Raw genomic sequence first — 22,526 nt, forward strand, 5'->3', positions numbered from 1 at the left:
ACATGTCCATATGCATCTTAGTCCATCGGCAGGTCGTCTTACTGTAGGTTGAAGTGCAATATTCAAAATCTTACCGGTTGACTTGCATTGCAACCAATGTAAAACTGATTCATAAGCAATATGTTCCAGCTTGGTGTAAAATGATCAGGTTAGAGTGATTGCCGCACACCGCAAAGGTATAAAATAACCTCATTCTGCAGCACAACATGGCATAATGCAATAGAAATGTTCTGTTGGCTGTTGTTTACGAGCTTAGCGGCTGCAGTAAGTTTGTAAAGATCTCTGCCAATTTGTCCCTGCATTCCTCACTTAAGCATGGAAGGAATATGAAAACAGCCTACTTATTCTTTAATACTTACACTTATTAAGTTATAAATTCTCATATGCTGCATAGAGAGGATGGGGTGTGATGAGGTGTCGGAGGAGCTCATCACTCACAGGTAGTGCATAAAAAGATGAGCGATACACCTCGGCAAGCCTGTGCGGACACAATTATGTCATGCGCTGGAATATACTGCTTTGATTTGGAGCATAGTGCTTGAATAATAGTAGCTGGATATTTCATAGCTTCGTTCAAGGTCTGTTTCCTAGTGCTTTTATGCATCCCACTGCTTTTACTTATAAGTCGGTAGATCTTCCAGCTTCTCTATCTCTCTCTTTACTGAGCAGTGGTGAGGAGAGGAAGAGTTGATCAATTGCCTTACAGTTCACCTCACAGTCATCCTACAGTGGATGCTTTTCAAAATGTCACTGTCACTTATTACTGCAAATTAATGTCTACAAAGAAACATATACATGTTGTTTGATCATTTTCTTTGTTTGCTATTATATGTTTATTTTGGAATGAGCGATATTTGACACTTTTAACAAAATAAATGGTTATAAAATTAAGATAAGTTAGATATTTTGTTTCTGATTGATTGACTGTTGTTAACTCTTTAAATCTGCAATTTTTAGGCTTTGATGCTGACCATTTTGGTGACTGTCACTTAAAATTCAAATGGGATTGTGTTCCCAGCCCTCATTTTAAAAAAGGGCGGAGCTACAAATGGCTTTATGTCAGCAATGTGACAGATTCAAAAACAAGACTAATGTCACATGCTAATGAGGTAGATATCATCACTAATGGGCTGGGCTTTATTAATTTGTGAATAGGCTCTATATCAGAGTTGTAAATCATTATACTTTGCAACAGCAATCCAGATTTAAAAGAAACAAAAAAACAAAAACGATTAGACCTCACAAAAGATATATTGAAAATATAAAGCAGTATTTCCTTTAGGATTTTTTCCTGCTGTGGCGGCAGGTCTTTTACACAAATCTACCAACTACCTATGGCGTTATTTCAATGACAAACGGAGAAATGTCATGAGTCCAGTATAATAAGTCAAGATCGCATTTATGTAATATGAGCATATGCAAAGTTTTTTGCTTGCGCGCCGACTTTTGCGTAATAGGTCCTCTTTAAGATGTGAATTTTCTAATCTGAGGCCTGTTGGACATGGTTTTGGTTTTTACCCAGATAAGTTAGGATTTAGTTTGAGCAAATTCAGTTTCAGGCTGTTTGGTTGTTTTTAGTAATTATATAGTAACTTGAACCACACTATTACCAATTGCCCAATAGCTTTCATTAATTTGACTTTGTCTTAATCTAGTATTAAGGTCGCCACAGTGGAATGAACCGCCAACTCTTTAATTTACACCAATATTTTAACAACTTATAAAAAATGTATCACCTCCTGGCCATTGGATATTGGGCATATATATATTTGCGATCATAATTTTCAAAAGTATTACATGTCTTTGTAAACGTTTATTGTTACCATTTGTTGAGTTTTCCCATACAGTTTGATAAAGCGTTTGGACCCAGAAGCTGCTTTGTGTGACATTAGACTTAAGAGTATGAAAGAAGTAGCAAAACACATATTTCTTATTTAAGTGAATGTATTGTTCATGTCCTGGTCAAATAAATACGATCAAATTAAAGAAAGCCTAGTATAATGTGATGGAGATGCTGACATGAGTGCAAATCCAAATGCAGGGTTTATTAGCAGAATAGTCAGGCAAGCAATGGTCAACACAGGGGGTAAACGAATGTCACAGGAGATCCAGTCATGGGCAGTAAACAGGCGGATGGTCAAAAGGCAGGCAGAAAAAAAAAAAACAATTCAACAAGAAAGGGTCTCACACGGCAAGGCAAGGAAATTAGTCCTTGTAATCAGTCCTTGACTATCAGGAACAGGTGCGCGTGAGCGGTGCATAACTGGATCTGTAGACCATATAATGGCATATTTGTACTTCTATATCGATTTGTGTGTTTACCAGCGATGATTGTGACACCAAGTAAGTTTGATGGTTTATTCATTCATTTATTTCTTTGTTTTCTTGAACGAAGTCTATCAAAACAAAATGTACTTATAAAATAATATGTACATTTTAAGATATTTTTATTGTCCTTTTTGTTAATTTGAATTTAAAGTCCATAAACATCTTTTTTTTATTGCAGTAATATTGCATTAGCACATCACTAGTGGTTGAATACAGACAGGTAATGAATTCTGGATTCACTCTCTTTCTGTGTTTGGTGGTGAAGGTAGAAAATAAGGTGATCAGTCGCCCTCTGATTCACGACCTCCCAGCTCCTTTTAAACTGCTAGTTTCTGTCACTTATTACACCAATTATCTGTCCACAAAGGAAAAGCATATATCATAACTGCCATTCAGCCTCCGTTGTGGATAGTTCTGCCATTTAAGCGTAATTGGACACGAACTGGTTTCTGTCTTACTCTGAAATCTATCCCGTGCCCTTGTTAGTGCATCATCCTTTTTTTTTTTTTTTTTACTAAACCCATAACAGATGCTTTCTAAAACGTCATTACCCTTGTAAGTGTGTGTGTGTGTGGTCTAGTGTGAATTTTATTTCATAACTGTTTGAAGAAATGCCAAAAGGGCTTCCAAGAAAATGAGACCTGATGGTTCCTAAATCTCCATCTGTTTGTACTGCGCTCTCCCTCTGGGCATCTAGATGGACCTGGAGCTCCACAAGCAGTAATGGCCGACGGCTGAAGCCCCACAGACGACCCTGAGACATTCACTTCTATGCTATAAGAAAAGATGTGCTCGACAGGGGGGCCGATATAAGCTGCGTGTATTGATTTGTGTGTGTTTGTGTGTGTCTCTCTCTGCAGTCATCCCAGAGTTCAGCTCTCTGTTGGAAAACCCACTGTGCCTTTTTATGAACTTTTTGAGCTCTGATTCATCCAACACACACACAAATTCTGTCATCATTTATTAATGGCAGCCAGAGTTTGTTTAATATTCTTTCTTGGTGGAGAGGTAAATAAGATATTTAGCAGATTCTTTAAGCAGATCTTTTCCGTAAAAAGCAAAGGACTGAGATTTAGACAGTAAATTAAGTCTAAATAGAAATCATGAGTTGTTTTTAAAGTATTTAGAAGGCATACAACGTGTGAAAAAACAGCAGCAATGGAATGTGAGTCTTTATTCGCTGAAAAATAAATCTCAGTGGTGTTCTTACAAAATGTTAAAATGCAAGGTTCCAGACAATTCCTTAATGTCCCAAAATAAATTAATTAGGTTAACTTAATTGTTTTTACAAACTTAAGTGGATTAACCCTTATGTGCAGTGGAGGATGTTTTCAATCACTCTGGGGTAAATTTGAGTCTTATTTTAGCCATAACCTTTTCTGTGTTTCGGCTAGCAGAATAATTTTTGGTGATAAATCTTATTTTGTCACATATTTTAAGAAATTGCTTTACATTTTTAATAAAATTCTCAAGAATACACTCTGGGCAAATGTACTACCCTTTTGTTATTTAAGGGATGAAAACATCCACTGCATTAAACTGCTATAAAAATGCATCAGATATATATATTTTTTTTGCATAAATCTGTTAATCAACCTGTTTTTGATTGATTTTAAAATTTTCTAATTTTCTCTTGGTGGCTGTTTTTCCCAATTGACTTCCATTATAACCACATTTCTTTGATTACAAAACTATGACAACATATAATCATGCATTTTTGATTGTTGGTGGTTTTCCTTGTTGCGAAGAGGTAACATTTGTAATTTTTACTGTTAATCATCAGTTGGCACCATTAACCCTTTAGAAGTGCAAAAAAAAAGCTTAGTTTCTGGATTTTATATGGCGTATACCAGCAAATTAAAGTGTGTATGTGTGTCTGTGAGTGTCTGATTGTGAGAGTTACCTTTGCACACTTTTCTTGACGTGTCTGTGAAAATCAAAATATGCATCTCAGCTCTCAGAACTACATGGAATAAATAAAAACAAAGATTTTATGCACCATCAAATGTGAAATGGAAGTCAATGGGGGCAAAAATAGCCACCAACAAACAGTAAACCAGGGAGACAAAATGAAAATCTAACAATGCATTAAAGCCAATGTTGTTTCTAATCATTTACATGTCCAACACTGTGATAAAACAAATTCCAGTCAACAATTACTTTTTATGGGCGAGACAGTGGCGCAGTAGATAGTGCTGTCGCCTCACAGCAAGAAGGTCGCTGGGGCGCTGGTTCGAACCTTGGCTCAGTTGGCGTTTTTGTGTGGAGTTTGCATGTTCTTCCTGCATTCACATGGGTTTCCTCCGGGTGCTCCGGTTTCCCCCACAGTCCAAAGACATGTGGTACAGGTGAATTGGGTAGGCTAAATTGTCCACAGTGTATGAGTGTGTGTAAATGTGTGTGTGGATGTTTCCCAGAGATGGGTTGCGGCTGGAAGGGCATTCACTGCGTAAAAAAAAAACATGCTGGATTATTTGGCGGTTCATTCCGCTGTGGCAACCCTGGATTAATAAAGGGACTAAGCCGACAAGAAAATGAAAATTAAATTACTTTTTCTATTGAAATATTGAAAATACGTCATTTTGTGTGTTTTGAAAAAAAAAAAATCAGTGACATCATTTATAAATTTGAAAATTAAAGAGTTAAAATCCAGTAATTAAACAAAACAAAACAAAAAACATTTAGTAGTTTTGATCTGAACTAAGGTTGATTCACAGATTTCTGCAAAAAAAAATATTATATATATATATATATATATATATATATATATATATATATTTATCTGATGCATTTTTACAGCTGTTAAATTTAGTGGATGTTGCCATCACCAACATATTGAAAGGATAGTACATTTGAAATTTGGATTAAACACAAAATGATTACGTTGTCCCAAAAACCTTTCAAGAATTGTGTTTCAGCTCAGTTAAAAAAGCAGTTTAAACAAGCAGCAAACAAATTGGGTGTATTGTTAAATATATCATTAAACTAAGTTTAATTATAGGCCTAATAAAATGTCTCCTTGTCTATTGTTTATATATAGTTTTATACTAGATTAAATGAGGATATTAACTCTTTTTAATAGCTGATAAATGTCAGAACTGTCAAAATGTAATTTGAATATTTATTTTTACTATTGATTTATATAAAAAATAAAAATAATTAAATAAAACTGTAAAACCCAACAGTCAACTTAATCAAATAAAATGAGTGTAGTTAACTTAAAATGTACTGAAAGTTATTTCTACTCATTTGAAAAGTGTTTTGAACTCAGTGTTGAAGATAATTAATTAATGAAATACCTCATTACTTCAACTTAAATGGAGTAAGTTCACAGTATAGATTAGTTTTTAACCTAAATGGTTTGTTGCAATTGGTTTCCTCAAACAGTTTGAGTTACCTTAACTTTTTGGGTTTTTACAGTGTATATATAGTTTACTATAGTAACTTTCAATGCTCTGTATGATCAAAGAGAAATGAAATCTATTCACTTTCAGAGCAGGACAAAAATAATTCTGCCAATTATCTCCTCAAGCTTTCCATAAAATCAGTCAAGTGGGTTTTTGAATAACTGAAAGTAAGTAAATGATGACAAAACATCAATTGTGGGTGATTTTTTTCTCTCTTTTTCTCTCTACCTTTCTCTCCAGCCTAGGAAGTATTGCATATTTCTAGCAGTGAGGCTTTTTATTCATTCAGAAATAGCAATTAATGTAAAGCAAAATAATTCAGATGTTGACCTTTCTGAATAAGTTGTCCTTTTAAACAAACACAACTGGCAACCAGCATACCTCGTATCTACTCTATTGTCCCGCAGTGCTGAGTGTCAGTGTTAAGTGTACTTTTGCTTGATTTTTAAGTCAAGTACTTTTCCCTGAGAGGCAGAACTGCACTTATGCTGCGCTGCATCACCATTTACTACCTTCCATCGCCTTTTGATAAAAGGGTGTGATTCACTTCATAAAACACCACCCAATCCCGCAGTAAAAACAGCAGACTGGCACAATAGTGAGACTGCTTAATCAATTGGTTAAATAGAGTCTGTGACTGTCCTGTCATGCTTCAGGATAAACACAATGTCATAATCACTAAATGACAAGCCAGTCACAAAAACACTGTAATTTGGATTTGATGGTTGCAGGGTTGCATAATTATAAGAATCATAACTTGTGCACTTTCTCTGTAAGCTTTTATTTCAGTTGATGTTGCATCTGAAAGTGGGTGATGCATAAAATACATTTGGGGATCTGAATGATTTTTTGTTGCTAAAAATGGACATATAAATCAGAGAGCACTTGAAAACGTAACTTGTAGTTATGTGTTTGAGTAACAATATTTGTTCTTTTATTCTGTAAACTACTGAAGATATTTAATAAAAAAAAGTCATTTAGAAGATTTTGTTTTACTTAAGTAGCCAGAAATGTTGATATTAATTATTATTAGTTAAGAAATCAAGATTTGGTGGAATAAATGTTATTTTCATTGACAAACAAATTTATGTTAAAAGGTTTAGAATTATGACAACAATAACAATAAATACACACATAAATAAATGAACAAACAAACAAATAAATAAATAAATGAATAACTAACTAAATAAATAAATAAATAAATAAAAGGAGACATAAATAAAAGTTAATAAAATTAAACAAATAATTTAAAATAAAATAAATATCAATTATAATAAACAAATAATATAAAATATAATAAACCAATAAGCCAATAAAAATTAATAAAAAGTAAAAAAAAGAATAAACAAAAAATATAAAATATATAAAATAATTATAAATTATAAAAATTAATACATATAAAATATTATAAATAAATGATAATAAATAAAAATAAGTAAATAAAATGCATAAACAAATAAAATAAATTATAATAAGTAAATATAAAATATTATAAATAAACAAAAGTAAATCTAAATAAATAAAATATACAAAAAATATAAAATATAATACATAAATATCAATTATAATAATTAAATACATAATTGTTTAAATAAAAAAATTAATGTAAATAAATATAAATAATTAAAAATAAACAATAAAAATAAACAAATTGAATAAAATATAATAAATAAATATAAAATATTATAAATAAATAAATAAATAAAATTAAATATAAATAAATAAATATACATAAAATAATAAACAAATAATACAAAAAACAAATAATATTAAATATAATAAATCTAAATTATAATAAAAACAAATATGCTATATTATAAATAAATAAAGTAAACAAAAATAAACAAATAATATAACAAATAAATATATAATAAAACAAATAAATCTAAATTATAATAAATACACTCAAAATAATATAAAAAAGTAAATATAAATAAATAAAAATAAGTATATAAAATAAATAAATAATATAAAACATAATAATATAAAAATAAATAAATAAATAAATAAATAAATAAATAAATAAATAAATAAATAAATAAAATATGTTATCGAACTTTGATTAATTTCAAAAACTAACATTTTGTTCAAAACCATACCTAATAAATCTTGTCAATTTGTGGTCTTTTATTTTTTCATATTTGTATATCATAGACCTAAATTAACTCCTGGAGCCAACACTTTAATTTTAGTTGCGTTTCAGCAGCTATAATCAATCTTGACTTTTTATTTTTATTTTCATCTTTGATTAATTGTGCAGCCCTATTATGTCTCGCTTCTCTAGTTAGGCTTTCAAAGCTCTTCGCTGTTCTTACCCGATTATCCTCTTGCTGCTTTTTCTACAGTATATTTTAATTCTGCTGTATCGATCGTCTGTTTAATTGGAGGCTTTGGTCACTTCATTGGTAATTAGTCAGAGACTGTTTATTGAAGGAAGCGTTTATCGATCAGAAGCGTTCATTGATGTAAATCATGGCCACGAGTGAAGCTTTAAATGGCCTGTTTAAATGAAGCGTTGGCCAAATTCTGCGAGGCAGGCTTGTGGCTGTGGATGTGATTGTGATTGTGTTTTTGTCTGTGTTTGGCCAGGTAAACGGGCAGAAATGAGTTTAGGACAGTGTTATCAGTCCACATCCGTCAGCACCTGCCAACATCCAAACCCTCCCAAACCCCTCGATGACCCCACAATACCACATCCATGACCCTGTTCACTTTGGACATCTCTCTCCTGCAACTCTCAGTGAACTGCTATTCTATCCTGTTTTGTCTGTGTTTGGAGCAGTGTTATTGTATGATACTTTGCATACTGTAGTAGTAATTGTTGATATTTTGAACAAGCTTTTGAGTTTAAATGTATTACTATTCATTTTAAAATGATACTGTTTGGCTTTAAATTATATTCATTTATGATTTAGCTTGAAACTTTTTTATAGTATTATGATTTTAAAGTTTTTTTGTAGACTTGCTGACAATTAAAAATAATTCGGTTTTAGTATTTATTTTAGGTTCAGTTACTGATTGAAATACAGTATTTCAAATATTTAATCATGTAAATAATTCTGTAACACATTATGACTTCACATTTAATGTAGTATAATCCTACTGCTGTTATATTTAAATGAAGCATTAATATAATAATTATTATGGGTTTTTAAAAAGATGTGTTTAAAAAGATGGAATTATTATACTATATACTTATATAATAATAATAATGATAATAATAATAGCTAAAAATGCTAACAATAATAATGCTAATAATAATAATAATATAAAAAAATAATAATATGAACAATAATATTAATATTAACAATAATAATAATTATAGGATAATAATAATGATAATTATAAAACATTGAGTAATAATACTATTAATAATACTAACTATAATAATATTAATAATAAGAGAATAATAAATTAACAATAATAAATAATGATAATGACTATGATAATAATAACAACAAAAACAACAACAACAACAACGACAGCAGCATTAACAATAATAGTAATTATAGGATATTAATATAATAATGATAATAAAACATAATAATAATAATAATATTAATAGTAATAATAAACAATAAAATAATAATTGATAATAATAATTAAAAAGTAATAAAGTAACAATAATATATGATAATAATAATAACAACAACAACAACAACAACAACAACAACAACAACAATAATAATAATAATAATAATAATAATAATAGGATAATAATGATAGTTCAAAAAATAAATAATAATGATGACAAAATTAATAGTAATATAACAATACTAACTTTAATAATAATAATAATAATAATAACATTATTAACTATAATAATATTAATAAGAAAATAATAATAATAATAATAATAATAATAAGATTAAATGATGATGATGATGATGATAATAAAAAAATAAAATAATAATAATAATAATAAATGATAATAGTAATTAATATTAAAGTAACAATAATAAATGATCATTATAAAACATAATAATAATTATTATATTATTATTATTAACATTATTATTATAATAGCAATAATAATAATAATAAATTATTATTATTATTATTATTATTATTATTATTATTATTATTATTATTATTATTATTATTATTATTATTATTATTATTTCTATTAATTTCAGTTTCTTAATCTATTTCTATTGCTGTTTTGCCTTCTATGTTTATTTGTCTTTACATTTGTTTTTCTCTCCCCAGTTCTGTTAATTTATTTCTATTTCACTTTCAGCATCTTTTCATATCTCATCTCATCTCATCTCATCTCAAAGATTATTTCGACCTGCTCTCCGCTTATCAGTCTCTTTCCATTTATTGTTATCAGTTTGTTTATTAGCTTGTCCACCATCTTAGCTTCAGCTCTCAAAGAACTCTGCACAAAGAATTCTACTTTTATTCCCTTCTTCGTGTACGTGCCTTAATCTAAACCGAAGCAACATAACGAAGTGCCCAGCGTTCACAACAGAAGCTCTCCTTAAGATCTCTCTAAACGCTGCCTCATCTAACCAGCTTCTTGAACGGCACATTCATCTCTCTCTCTCTTTCTCTTAGTCACCGTTTTACGTCTTTCCTCTTGATGTAAAGACAGAAGAAGAAAAAGAGGAAAAGCTGTAGATAAAAGCCGAGCGCAATTGGGTTGTGTTGCTGCTGCTCTTTGTTCCTCGGTGTGCAGTTTTGCCGTGAAGCGATTCATCATGATTATCTTGTCGTAGGCAGGTAATGTCACAGGCTGGACCGGGGCTATTTATGGAGGCGCTGCCGCAGCCTGGTGCCCTGTGTTTGGCAGCCGACCGGGCACACTGACAGCTTTTAGGACAGAGGGATCGAGGAATGGATCAAAAAGAGCTGGGGACGGGTGGATGGAGACGGAAGAGATGCTTGGGGTCTGCGGGTGATGGTTACAGTTAAATGGCCACATGATGCAAACAATGTCCCTGAAAACGAGGCCTGCTGGTGGAACAAGCAGCCCGGTGGAAAGGCCGTCCCGCTGGGGAAACGGAGAGCGCTGGAAGACAACTCATTCAATCACTGCTATCAGAACAGCTCTGGGGTTTTGCGCGAGGGACGGGGTTTGGTTATGATGGATTGCGGGTGTTGGATTATGGGGTGGTTTTGGAGAAGGAAAAAAAAAGTCGCGTTCTGGGTTTTTGTTTAGTTTGGATGTAGTTCGTTTTGTAGATGGAAGGTTTATAGATTAATAGAAATAGAAACAGAGGAGAAGTAAAGAGAATATGGCATTTATGGAAATATAAATATATGAAATATTCACCAGATGTTTATAACAGCCAAAAAAGTCCATATATGAAAATCTAATTGGTTTCAAATTGAGTTATGTGGAATTAAATAAAATGACACAGGAAAAAAGCATTGAACACATGAAGGAAAGGTGTAGAAAGGCAGTGTACATCCAGACAGCAACTAAAATCTCTCAGAAGTAATTTATCAACTCTCAGCCCTTCGTCATTGTAGATTAATATTCGCTGCTTCAGTACAGCATCTACATTATTAGGGTGATGAAGATAAAACCATGGTGGACATTTCAGCAAGACGATGATCCAAAACACAGCCAAGGAAACTCTCAAATGCTTTCAGCGAAAGAAAGGTAAGCTGTTACATGGCCCAGTTAATGACCTGACTTGAATCCAATAGAGAATACAACATAAAGATCAGTTTAGATAAACAAAATCTGCAGAACCAAAGCTTGAGCAATGCATATGACTTCATTCTACATATGAGAGTCATAATAATACAGTATACAATAAACAAACTATAATATAATTTTATTTATATTCCAAGTTATCTGCCCATTTCTAAGTATCTTCTTTATTCAGTTTTTTCCATTTCTTTTTTTAATGTCTATTTCACTTTTATACTTATTTAAATCTCTTCTTCTTATTTTTTTATCTTAAAATATCTGTTTATTTTTATTTGTCAGCTTCTATGAGTGTGTCTGTTACGTGTTTCTATACTAATAATATTTATATTATTCATCTACATGTTTGATTGTGTCTGTTGTATTTAGTGATTTCTTTTCCTAGAGTATTTCTATTTTGCGTTCTATCTCTATTCATCTCTCGATTTCTTTTGCTGTTTTGCTTTTTTGTTTTTGCCTTTTACTTTTATTCATTCTTTTAGCCCTCTTTTTATTTCTACCAGAAAGACCGTGGAGAAAAACATAATCTTGAATTCATTTAGAATAACGTATTTAATTACTTTTATTTGATGAGCATCTTTTAACAAAGTATGATTTAACAAAACACAGCATTTCTTTGGCATTTGTAGCTAGAAGTGAAAGTTTGGAGGTCCAGCTATGGCTGCTGAAGATGAAGGCAGGGGCGGAGCTTACCCTCTTGACAGGGCTAACCTGGTGGTGGTGGTGAGGAGGATGGTGGGTGAACATCCACATCAGTATCTGCAACCATTCAATCATTCTTTTTTTTTTTTTTTTGGCCTAGTCCCTTTATTAATCTGGGGTCACCACAGCAGAATGAACCGCCAACTTATCCAGCATATGTTTTACGCAGTGGATGCCCTTCCAGCTGCAACCTATAACTGGGAAACATTTATACACACTCATTCACACACATACACTACGGACAATTTAGCCAACCCAATTCACCTATAGCACATGTCTTTCGACTTGTGGAGGGAAACCGGAGCACTCATAGTGATAGTGCTACTCACTGCGTCACCGTGACGGCCTATCTGCAACCAAATGATTGAAATGAATTGACATCTTATATATTCCTAGAGTCTTGCGGCTATTGGTTGGAAATGATTGTGATAACCCAGCAGACATACAATGTCATAGGACGTTAATATTAGGTTCGATTTAGTTCACCAACGTCTAAGGACAATGTTATTTTGATGTCCAATAATGACATGAAATGACGTTGATATTTGGTTGATTTTAGGTTGTGTTGGAAAGTGACTAAAACCAACACTAAGCCAACACTTAAACCAACGTCACATTGTCGTCAAATACTGACATTTACTCATCCTGTATGGTAAACACAATCCAACACCTGATAGACATCATAGAGGCAACATCCACAAAACATCAAGCTGTAATATCATTTGATGTTGATATTTGATTGTTTTTAGGTTGGAAAGTAACCAAAATGCAATGTCTGTCTGATGTTGAACATTGATGTCAGTCTGATGTTGGGTTTTGACATCAAGCCAATTTTCAGTTTCAACCAAAATGCAACGCCCCACCATGTTGGGGTACAACGTCAATCTGATGTCATGTTGACATCCTGCTGGGAAGTGGAGTGACACTGGGTATTTCTTGTGTCTCACGACTATTTGCTGGAACTAATTGGGATAAATGATGTGACACTTTCTTTATGTATTTTTATTTCAGTTTCATTTAATCTATTTCTATATCCATTTCTTTGTTTATCATTATATTTCTATTAATATACATGTTTCTTTACCACAAATATCTAAATTTTTATTCTATTTCTATTTATCATCATATTTATTTCTGTTTGTTTGTCTATATCTATTGTTTTGTTTTTGCTTTACCTTCAAAATCAAAGTTCACATCTTTGCTGTTTCAACATTTTATATTTACAGTTCAAGGTTGATTAGCATCGAACAATTAGGCAAGACTCAAGCGCTAACATGCTTATATAAATATACCAGATGTGTACCATACAGTACATGCCTTGCATTATCATAATTTGAATCATCGGCTGTCATAATTAAATTCATATTTAAATTGGAATGTTTAATTGTCCATTTTCTAAATATAGCACACTTTATCTAGTGATGAAAATGCATCTTGATTCTGTATGCGCATGTTATTATAACTTCATGAGAAATGCATCATTACTGTATTTAACTCGTGATGATGTACATTTGTTGCGGATTGCTTGTAGAAATGCAGGTTTGCGGGGAGTGTTTTCTGCGAACGTCCATTTTCACATGACTTGATTTCTCTCTCTCTTTTTCTCTCTCTGTGTGTGTGTGTTTTCCATTACTCAATGTAAGGTGAGCAGAAGAAAGTGGAATGTCTTTGAAAGTTTGATGAAGGTCTGGGTGCCCAAGTGTGGATACTCTGGATAAAACCTGCTCGGCATGCTGAATATTGCATATGAGATTCTTTTAAAAGCACAAATCCAGCCAGTCATTAACCGGAGCTGGAAAACAGGGGCCAAGGATGATGCTTGAGGCCTTTAGTGCGCATGTATACGTGAGCGTCTGCATAAAAGAAAGAGACAGCAAGACTGAGATTGTGTTTCGTAAGAGTGCAGTGTGAGCGTGCATTTAATATACTTTCCATGTCATCTTTCTCTCCATATTTCCCGTGTTTGTACGGGTTCATCATCCTTTGTGATTTTTAGATGATGCTCTTTTAAATTTGTACATGTCTGTCTCTCCAAGGGCTGACCGAGAGAAAGAAGGTTGTCTTATAAATATGGATCATGCTCGGGCTGCTGTATTTTTTTTTCCTGCTCTGATGGAGTAACATATGACCACTTGAAAAGCCTCCGCCTGCTATAAATCTAGCCTAGCTTTTGGCCCTGACTGGAATGGGAAATTAATTAATATTAATATTTATGACAGAATGACAGTTACTTCCTGTCTGCGAGAAATCAGATCCATTTTTCAGTGGCTCCTAAAACTTTAAGTGGCAGAGACTGCTGTTCATTTGTCACTTATAATGGACCATTGGCGAAGCTTCCATTAGTGATTCAAAACAAACATCAAAATCCACTCAATGAGTGCAAAAATATGTGGTGGCCATCACAATCACTGACCTAAACCCTATTGAAAATGAGTGGGTGAACTGATGAGAAAAGGGGGCCGGTATCCTGTAGACCAGAGAACCTGAAGGATCTTGAGAGATTCTCTATGGTAAAGGTCTGTCTAATTTCTTTCCAGATTTCCAACAAGCTCATGAGGATTTTTGTCGCAGACTCAGAGCTGCTCTTTATGAAAGCTCATTTCTGATATATATAAAACAGAAATCTGATCGTCAAAACGACACGATACACCAAAATAAGGACTTTAAAGGCTCACTGAAATTAAAATTACGTTTTTTTTTAGATGTTAGTATCAGAATGTTAGTCTTAAGGCCCTATCATACACCATGATATCATACATACTCTAATTTTAGGTTTCGTGCCACGTTATTTAAATAGTAAATTAATTTGCACCACTTTTTGTACTCATGGGTGTTCTGGTCTAAAAAGGAGGTGTGATAAGGTGATTGTTGGGACGTTGCTATTTTGAAAAACTGAAATAGACCGTGCCATTGATCAACTGATGGAACGTATGCATCAGCATATGGGGCATAAGAATAGGACGTGTGTTTGGCTATAACTCAGTTGTTTGATCACACTTCATTATTATTGTTTATTTATTAGTTTGCTGGAAATTAGAACTAAATTTAGACATCGTTTTGAAACAAATCTTTGCTCATAACAAGTAAAATAAAATATGTAGGCTAACGGATGTCTTTAGTGCGTACAACACCATTTTCTTATTCACGAAAGTAAAAGAGTAAAGTAAGTAGTAAAAGTAAAATAAAGAGAGAGTAAAGAGATCAAATGGAGGAGGCTCGTTCTTTATACTTCCGCTGCAGATGGTCTCTAACTGTTTTCTTGCTAGTGAAGCGTTCAGTTTTTCCTCTTACAAAGTCTGCCGTGTAAATAGCGAATGCACCATAGTGCGACACAACTGACTCTTAAAGGGAATGGGAGATGAGACTCCGGTTGGTATAATGCACATTATGCTCAAAACACACCCATAACTCATTTAGAGAATAAGCACAACCCTGTTAGACCATGCGCCGGGGTGCAGAGTGTATTTTTTCATCCTTAAAATAGCAAAAATGGATTTGAACACACCCTTGATGCTTTTGCACTATGCGCTTTGAACTCTGTGCCTAGACCATTAAAATATGCTATGTGGATTCCAATCTGTCCAATAAATTGCTCAATAGTATCTGACATGTCCCACCCCTTCAATATGCTTCTCATTTGCCTTTCATTTGATGTGCTTGAGCTCAACCACTCACTGGCTGTGATAAAAAAAAAAAATTAACACTATTGGCTGTTTTTTTTTTTTTTTTTTTAAAGAGGAGGAGCTACTATATGTCCTGCCCTTCATGTTTCAGTTGAGATTGCCAAACATTGAATTAAAAAGTACCCATTTCAAAAATTTTATGTGACCTTTAAAGGGATAGTTATGAAATATATATCATCATTTAATCATCTGTCAGTTGTTACAAACCTATTCGTGTTCGTTTTATTTGTTGTAAAATAAGCTATTTTGGAATATCTTGGAAACTGGAAACCATTGATTACATAGTATTGTTTTTTTTCCTACTATGAGCATCAATAGTTATCAGTTTCTAACATCCTTCAAAATATCTTCTTTTGCGTTCAACAGAAAAAGGAAACTTGTAAAGGTTTAGAAGCACTTCAGGGTGATTTGAATAATACATTTTCATTTTTTAGGGTGAAGCGTCTCTTCAAATGTCATAAATATGAGATAAAAAGTTTAAACTATGACTTACTGAGAAATTATGACATATTTGATCAAAGCTTTGACATTTAAAGTTTGATAAAGAGCAAAATTATGACATAAAATGTTTAAATTATCAGAAGTTGTCAAAACTGGCAAACTGCTAAAGTCTACATTTAGATTTTCTATTGAAAAGAGGACTTGTCATGCGATAATTTCGACTTATCTGATAATGTTTATTTTTAAATTTATAATTCTATGTTTTTAAAAAAAACATAATGCTAAATTATAATTTTGACTTTAACTCTCAACTCTGAATCTCATAATTACAATTATGACTTATTAATTATAATTTTCCTTATATGGTGAAAATAGCTTAATAGTTATTTGGTCAAGATGGCAGTAGGTAGTGCTGTCGCCTCACAGCAAGAAGGTCGCTGAGTCGCTGGTTCGAACCTCGGCTCAGTTGGCGTTTCTGTGTGGAGTTTGCATGTTCTCCCTGCCTTTTGCGTAGGTTTCCTCCGGGTGCTCTGGTTTCCCCCACAGTTCAAAGACATGCAGTACAGGTGAATTGGGTTGGCTAAATTGTCCCTAGTGTATGAGTGTGTGTGTGAATGTGTGTGTGGATGTTTCCCAGATATGGGTTGCGGCTGGAAGGGCATCCGCTGCGTAAAAACTTGCTGGATAAGTTGGCGGTTCATTCCGCTGTGGCGACCCCTGATTAATAAAGGGACTAAGCCGACAAGAAAATTAATGAATAAATGGTCAAAATTATGTCAAAATAATAAAATGGTGTCAATAATTGTAATGTTTATTAGAGGAAAAATTAAATCATTATTAAAACCATTTCATAATAAGACTCATTTCCTCATTTAAAAAAAAAGATTCTACTACAATGTAAGGTTAATTTTTTTTTTTTCCTGACCTTATTCTAACCATTCCTCAGAGGCTTCTGGACCAAACCCAATGCGGCAGAGACCAGTGTACATTTGTCTCTGCCCAGGACTCTCTGCTCCGTCAGGGGAAAGTACTTAGCAAACAGCGTAGAACATCATTATGGTGTGGTCCATGTTTCACCCCCCCTACCAAATCGCACTTGGATCCAATCTGTTTTGGCAGCTCTCTACAAGCGGACTGGAGCTGATCTGTGAATGTGTTTATCTCCGCTTGACCCTGCCTCTGCAGAAGATATTTGTCCTGCGCCGCTCACACCTTCCCTTGACCTTGGCTGCTGCTACCATTAATTACGTGGCCCGTGAACGCAATCACCGTTCGCCATCAGCACTTAGACCAAGCATAAACAGAGGCGTTCGCTTCGTTCTCATCGCTGGGTCAAATGCCCATTTAAAACATCTGAAGCAGCTCATTACCTATGAAATGCGGTGCTTTGGGTGGGCATAGATAGTCTCCACTTAACCCATTATGAATTGTTTTCAAATTAACTAACCGTTTATTATTGTGCTTAGCAGCCTGTGAAGACAGGCTGCATCATACTGAACGTTTCTGGTGGTTTTCTTCTGGCAGTAATTTAGCTTTTTTTTTCTTTTTTATTTGCAGTTAGCAGATGTTTTTTATTCAAAATATACTCTCAGTGTGGGATGATACTGTTTGCAGATGTTTTTGTGCACGCACTAATGGGTGTACAAAAATTCAAGTAATGTTATTTTATAGTGTTTGTAGTATAATGTGTAGTTTATTTATTGGTTACATTTATACAATATTTCTAGATAATATTTTTAAAGTGTCATAAAAAACTCAAATGGTTTTATTAAATATATTTAATATTTTAAAATATTATTTAATATGTGTCATATGTTATTAGTTAAAATGTACTGTTTAATTATTATTTTATTTTAGTTTATTTAATTACAGTTTTAAAATGTAAAATGTTTATATATATATAGTGCTCATGCAGTATCATTGAATACACTCATTTTGAAAATAAATATTTTGATCCATTTCTCAGTGAATAATGTATTTTGTTGCATTTAAACAATATTTATTAAACATATATATTTATTAAAATAATATTTCAGTCATCAAACATCTTTAGAAATTGACAGATAAAACAATTAATATCAAGCAAATTATTGAGAAAAAAAGAAAAACTACATTTTTTTTTCCCCATTATTTAACATAAATTTGGGTGTACTAGTTTTTGGACCGTTATCGTAAAGTATTTGTTTGCTCCAGATTTTTGCTACAGAACTGACTAATGTAATCTATATGCACAAATATACTAATGTAAAGCTTCCTTTTAAAATATAAATTGTAAAGATAGATTTGTAAGAGGAGTACTTATATATGCAGGGCACTGTTCATTTGATAGTAAGTGCATGTTATTGATTAAATAAATGTCTTTTATAATTTAAATGTTTGATGATAATGATTATTATTATTATTATTATTTGTTGTTGTTATTACTGCTTTTGACAATTTTCTTTTATATTTTTTATGTACATATAGTATATTTAAAAAATTTGTTTAAAAATACGCTGTAAAAACAATCCATAAAACTGTAAAATCTCTATAAAAAATATCTTAAATGTATGGTAATGGTGCAAATGTTCATACTTTATGCTTGCTTTTTAATTTGTATTAACATTATTTTATTCTATTTACAATTTTAATTACATTTCAGTATATTAATATATCATTTCATAATATAAGTTTAAGCAACACTATGACAATAGTATCAATATGATATAAACCAAATGGACAAAAAAGTGATATTATTCCTTATACAGTTATACAAATCAGAAATATAAGCCCCCCTGTTTTCCCCCCAATTTCTGTTTAGCGAAGTGTTTTTTTTACACATTTCTAAACATAATAGTTTTAATAACTCATTTCTAATAACTAATTTATTTTATCTTTGCCATGACAGTAAATAATATTTGACTAGATATTTTTCAAGACACTTCTATACAGATTAAAGTCACATTTAAAGCATTAACTAGGTTAATTAGGTAAACTAGGCAGGTTATTGTATAATGATGTTTCTGTAGGCTATCTGAAAAAAAATATATAGCTTAAAGGGGCCAATAGTTTTGACCTTAAAATGGTTTTCAAAAAATTTAAAAGCTGCTTTTATTGAAGCCGAAATAAAGCAAATTAGACTTTCATCAGAAGATAAAAATTTTATCAGACATACTGTGAAAATTTCTTTGCTCCGTTACACATCATTTGGGAATTATTTAAAGAAAAAAAAAAATTAAAAGGGGTCTTATAATTTTGACTTCAACTGTATGTCATTGTTGTTCCAGCATACAGTTCCCTTATGACAGACAATGCTATAGTAACACACTGGGTTAAGTGTCTTGCTCCAGGGCAGCGTGGTGCTGGATTCATGGATCAGTCTGTCTGACCTTTGAACCTACAGCCTTTACATTACCAGCTCAGAGGTTTCACACCCCCTCACATCACTCTGCTGGTCAAGGGTTATTCAACTGCTGTGATCCACCAAAGGATTGGGACATATTTCATTTTAAAATGAATACGTTCTGTTTTGGTGTTTTGTACCGCCAGGGTTTGTTTAGTGGCTTTTCTCAATCAAATAACTGTTTTCAATGTCATTACATATTAGTATTTTTATGCTTTTCAGTGTGACTAATAGAAGCTTGATGTTTAACCTTGAGTGTCAGTGATCTCTATAAATTTTATAAAGCTGAAACTTAGAACTTATTGCTTATCCTAAGCAGCTATTCACACACAATGCATTTTTGCATTGAAAAAGGAGACTAGAGGCAGTGGAATGTGAAAAAACAAAAACATGAGGCATGTTAACAAGAGGCACGAGTTGAACTTTAATGTTGCATTTTTAGGATGTAGTTTCATGCACAAAATAGCTAAAAGAAGGAGTCAAAACATCTGTCAAGAGCTTGTTTACAAAGCAAATGTAAAGTAGGTACTTTAGACTTGAGGACACTTAGAATTGATATCGAGGATGCATTGATGCAGACTTGAGCGCAAAAGTCGTGTGAGAAGTCCCAGAAGTAATTGCAAAGGTGAGAAGCACAGTAGTTTGCCTAACGGCCTATTCACACGAGGCGTCATCGTCAACGCTTCCCATTCACTTTGAATGGGTGACGTCAGGCGTTGCCGAACTGCATTGTGGATCCGTCGGCACCGCTTCAGAAGCGTTGCTCGCTGCAGAAGTTGGGACTAGCTCAACTTTTCAAGTACCAATGGAAGCGTCAGCCAATCAGATCGCTGTATGCAAATACACCAGCTCAGACAGTGGCCTATCGCTGACTGGATTTCATTGGCTGACGCTTTTATGACGATCGCTTCAGCCCCGACTTCAGACACGCCTTCAGTCAAGCGTTGACGCTGAAGCCCCGTGTGCATAGGAGATAAATGAGATGGTGAAAGTAAACATTACCATTAAAATCTTATTAAGGGCATAAACATTAAGCGTGTTTATTTGCTGAAATTCTTATTAAAGTCTGTTATTTGTATTGTGCAACGTATATTTATAGATCTTTATGTGTAGTATATATTTTGAAAAGGGGAAAAACAATAAATCATGGTATGAATGCTGTAATTTTTAAAATAATTTTAAATAAAAGATGTGTGAAGGTCATGTGACCATCAGGAGGAACCGGGAAAGAACGCAGCATCTTATTTCTCACAGGAGTTCTGACAGAGTTCATTCATCCAAGGTAGCTTGGCAAGAACAGGCACCACAAGAACGCGAGTCTGTTCTCTGCGTTCTTGGATTTGAGAAACAGCCCTTGATCAGCTTCCAGCTGTGTGTGTGTAATCATCAAAGAACTGAAACAGGTGTGTGTGTGCGTTGCATGACAGGAAATGTAGTTCATATAGTGACAGAATTGTAGTCTGCATAAAGGTGCGCACTTACCAGTGTTCTGCAAGCCTGGATCGCTTGGAATCATGACAATACCAAATTGATAAAACCCATGCTCAAAGGATTTGGGCAAAATATAAATTTAAAATGACAGTAAATTAGTACTTTGTGCACTGTGATCCTTATATATATATATATATATATATATATATATATATATATATATATATATAGTCTCTTAAAAGTCAACAAATGATTCTTGTTCTAAACTATTCTGACAAGATTTTTTTTTTGTATGATGTTTTTAACACTGATTGACATTTTAGTGGGTTTCTATCTATGATAAAAACAAAAAAACAAAACATTAATTCATTTTCTTTTTGGCTTAGTTTGTAATAAAGTAATTAGGGTCGCTTTCCCAGAGATGGGTTGCAGCTGGAAGGGCATCCACTGCGTAAAAACGTGCTGTATAAGTTGGCGGTTCATTGCGCTGTGGTGACCCTGTATAATAAAGGAACTAAGAAAAAAAGAAAATAAATGAATGAATGAATTAGGGGTTGCCACAGTGGAATGAACCACCAACTCATCCAGCTTATGTTTTATCCAGCATTAGATGCCCTTCCAGCTAAACCCAACACTGGGAAACACCCAAACACTTGCATTCACACTAGCTTATTCAATTAACCTATAGTGCATGTCTTTGTGGGGGAAACCAGAGCACGCGAAGGTGCAAATTCCACACAGAAATGCCAAATGACCCAGCTGGGGCTCGAACCAGTGACCTGCTTGCTTTGACCCACTGCACCACCGTAACTCAACCCCCCAAGCAGAACCAAAAAAAAAGGCAGCAGAACACATTATATTGCATGTTTATAGTACTGATTCTAACAGAAAAATTAACTGATTGCATCTTTGACACAAACAGTACATTTAATTTAAAGTGCTTTGGAGTTAACATAACATCTTATTTCATCATCCGATTTAATATTTAATCAGCTCCGGAATCCCAATTTGATCTTCGCTTTTGGGTACACGGGTTTAACATTAGCATACAATGCTTTTTTCTAGTGCAACACAAAAGGCTTTAACAAGTGTTCTGCACATCCGTGACTTTGGTACTTTTGTTATTCATGATGGTTTGAGCGAGTGAAAGAGTCTGCGGTGTTGAGTGGCAGTTTAACTCCGTTAGATCGGCACGATGGGGGAAAAGAAACACAGCCAACGAATAATTTGTCCCTTTGAAGCATCATGGAACCGACAATGTCAGAATGTCATTCATATTCCTTATTTCTTTTCCTGGTATAATTGCGAACGCATTGACGTGTGCGTAAATGATATTTTTTTTATGTGACACTAGAAGAGTTGCTTTATCGTAATGCACGATTCCTCAAACGCTCACCTTTTTATCCTTCAAGCTTCAAAAGTGCGCTTGATCAAAATCTACAGTTAACTGAAGCATCAAATAGAAATATAAACAGTGGCCTGTCATTCAA

General features: G+C 33.1%; 1 protein-coding gene and 1 long non-coding RNA gene across 5 annotated transcripts in view; both read left to right on the forward strand.

The window, feature by feature from the left end:
- clstn2a (calsyntenin 2a) overlaps positions 1-22,526 on the forward strand; it is a 426,908-nt gene that overhangs the window by 33,427 nt on the left and 370,955 nt on the right.
- On the forward strand, positions 18,870-21,867 carry LOC147846439 (uncharacterized). The gene is made up of 4 exons (XR_015478826.1): positions 18,870-20,249; positions 20,576-20,680; positions 20,872-21,487; positions 21,600-21,867. It is a non-coding gene; the product is annotated as an uncharacterized LOC147846439 (long non-coding RNA).

The sequence above is a fragment of the Danio rerio genome, chromosome 2, assembly GCF_052040795.2.
Source record: "Danio rerio strain M-AB ecotype USA chromosome 2, GRCz13ab, whole genome shotgun sequence".
Lineage (NCBI taxonomy): Eukaryota > Metazoa > Chordata > Actinopteri > Cypriniformes > Danionidae > Danio > Danio rerio.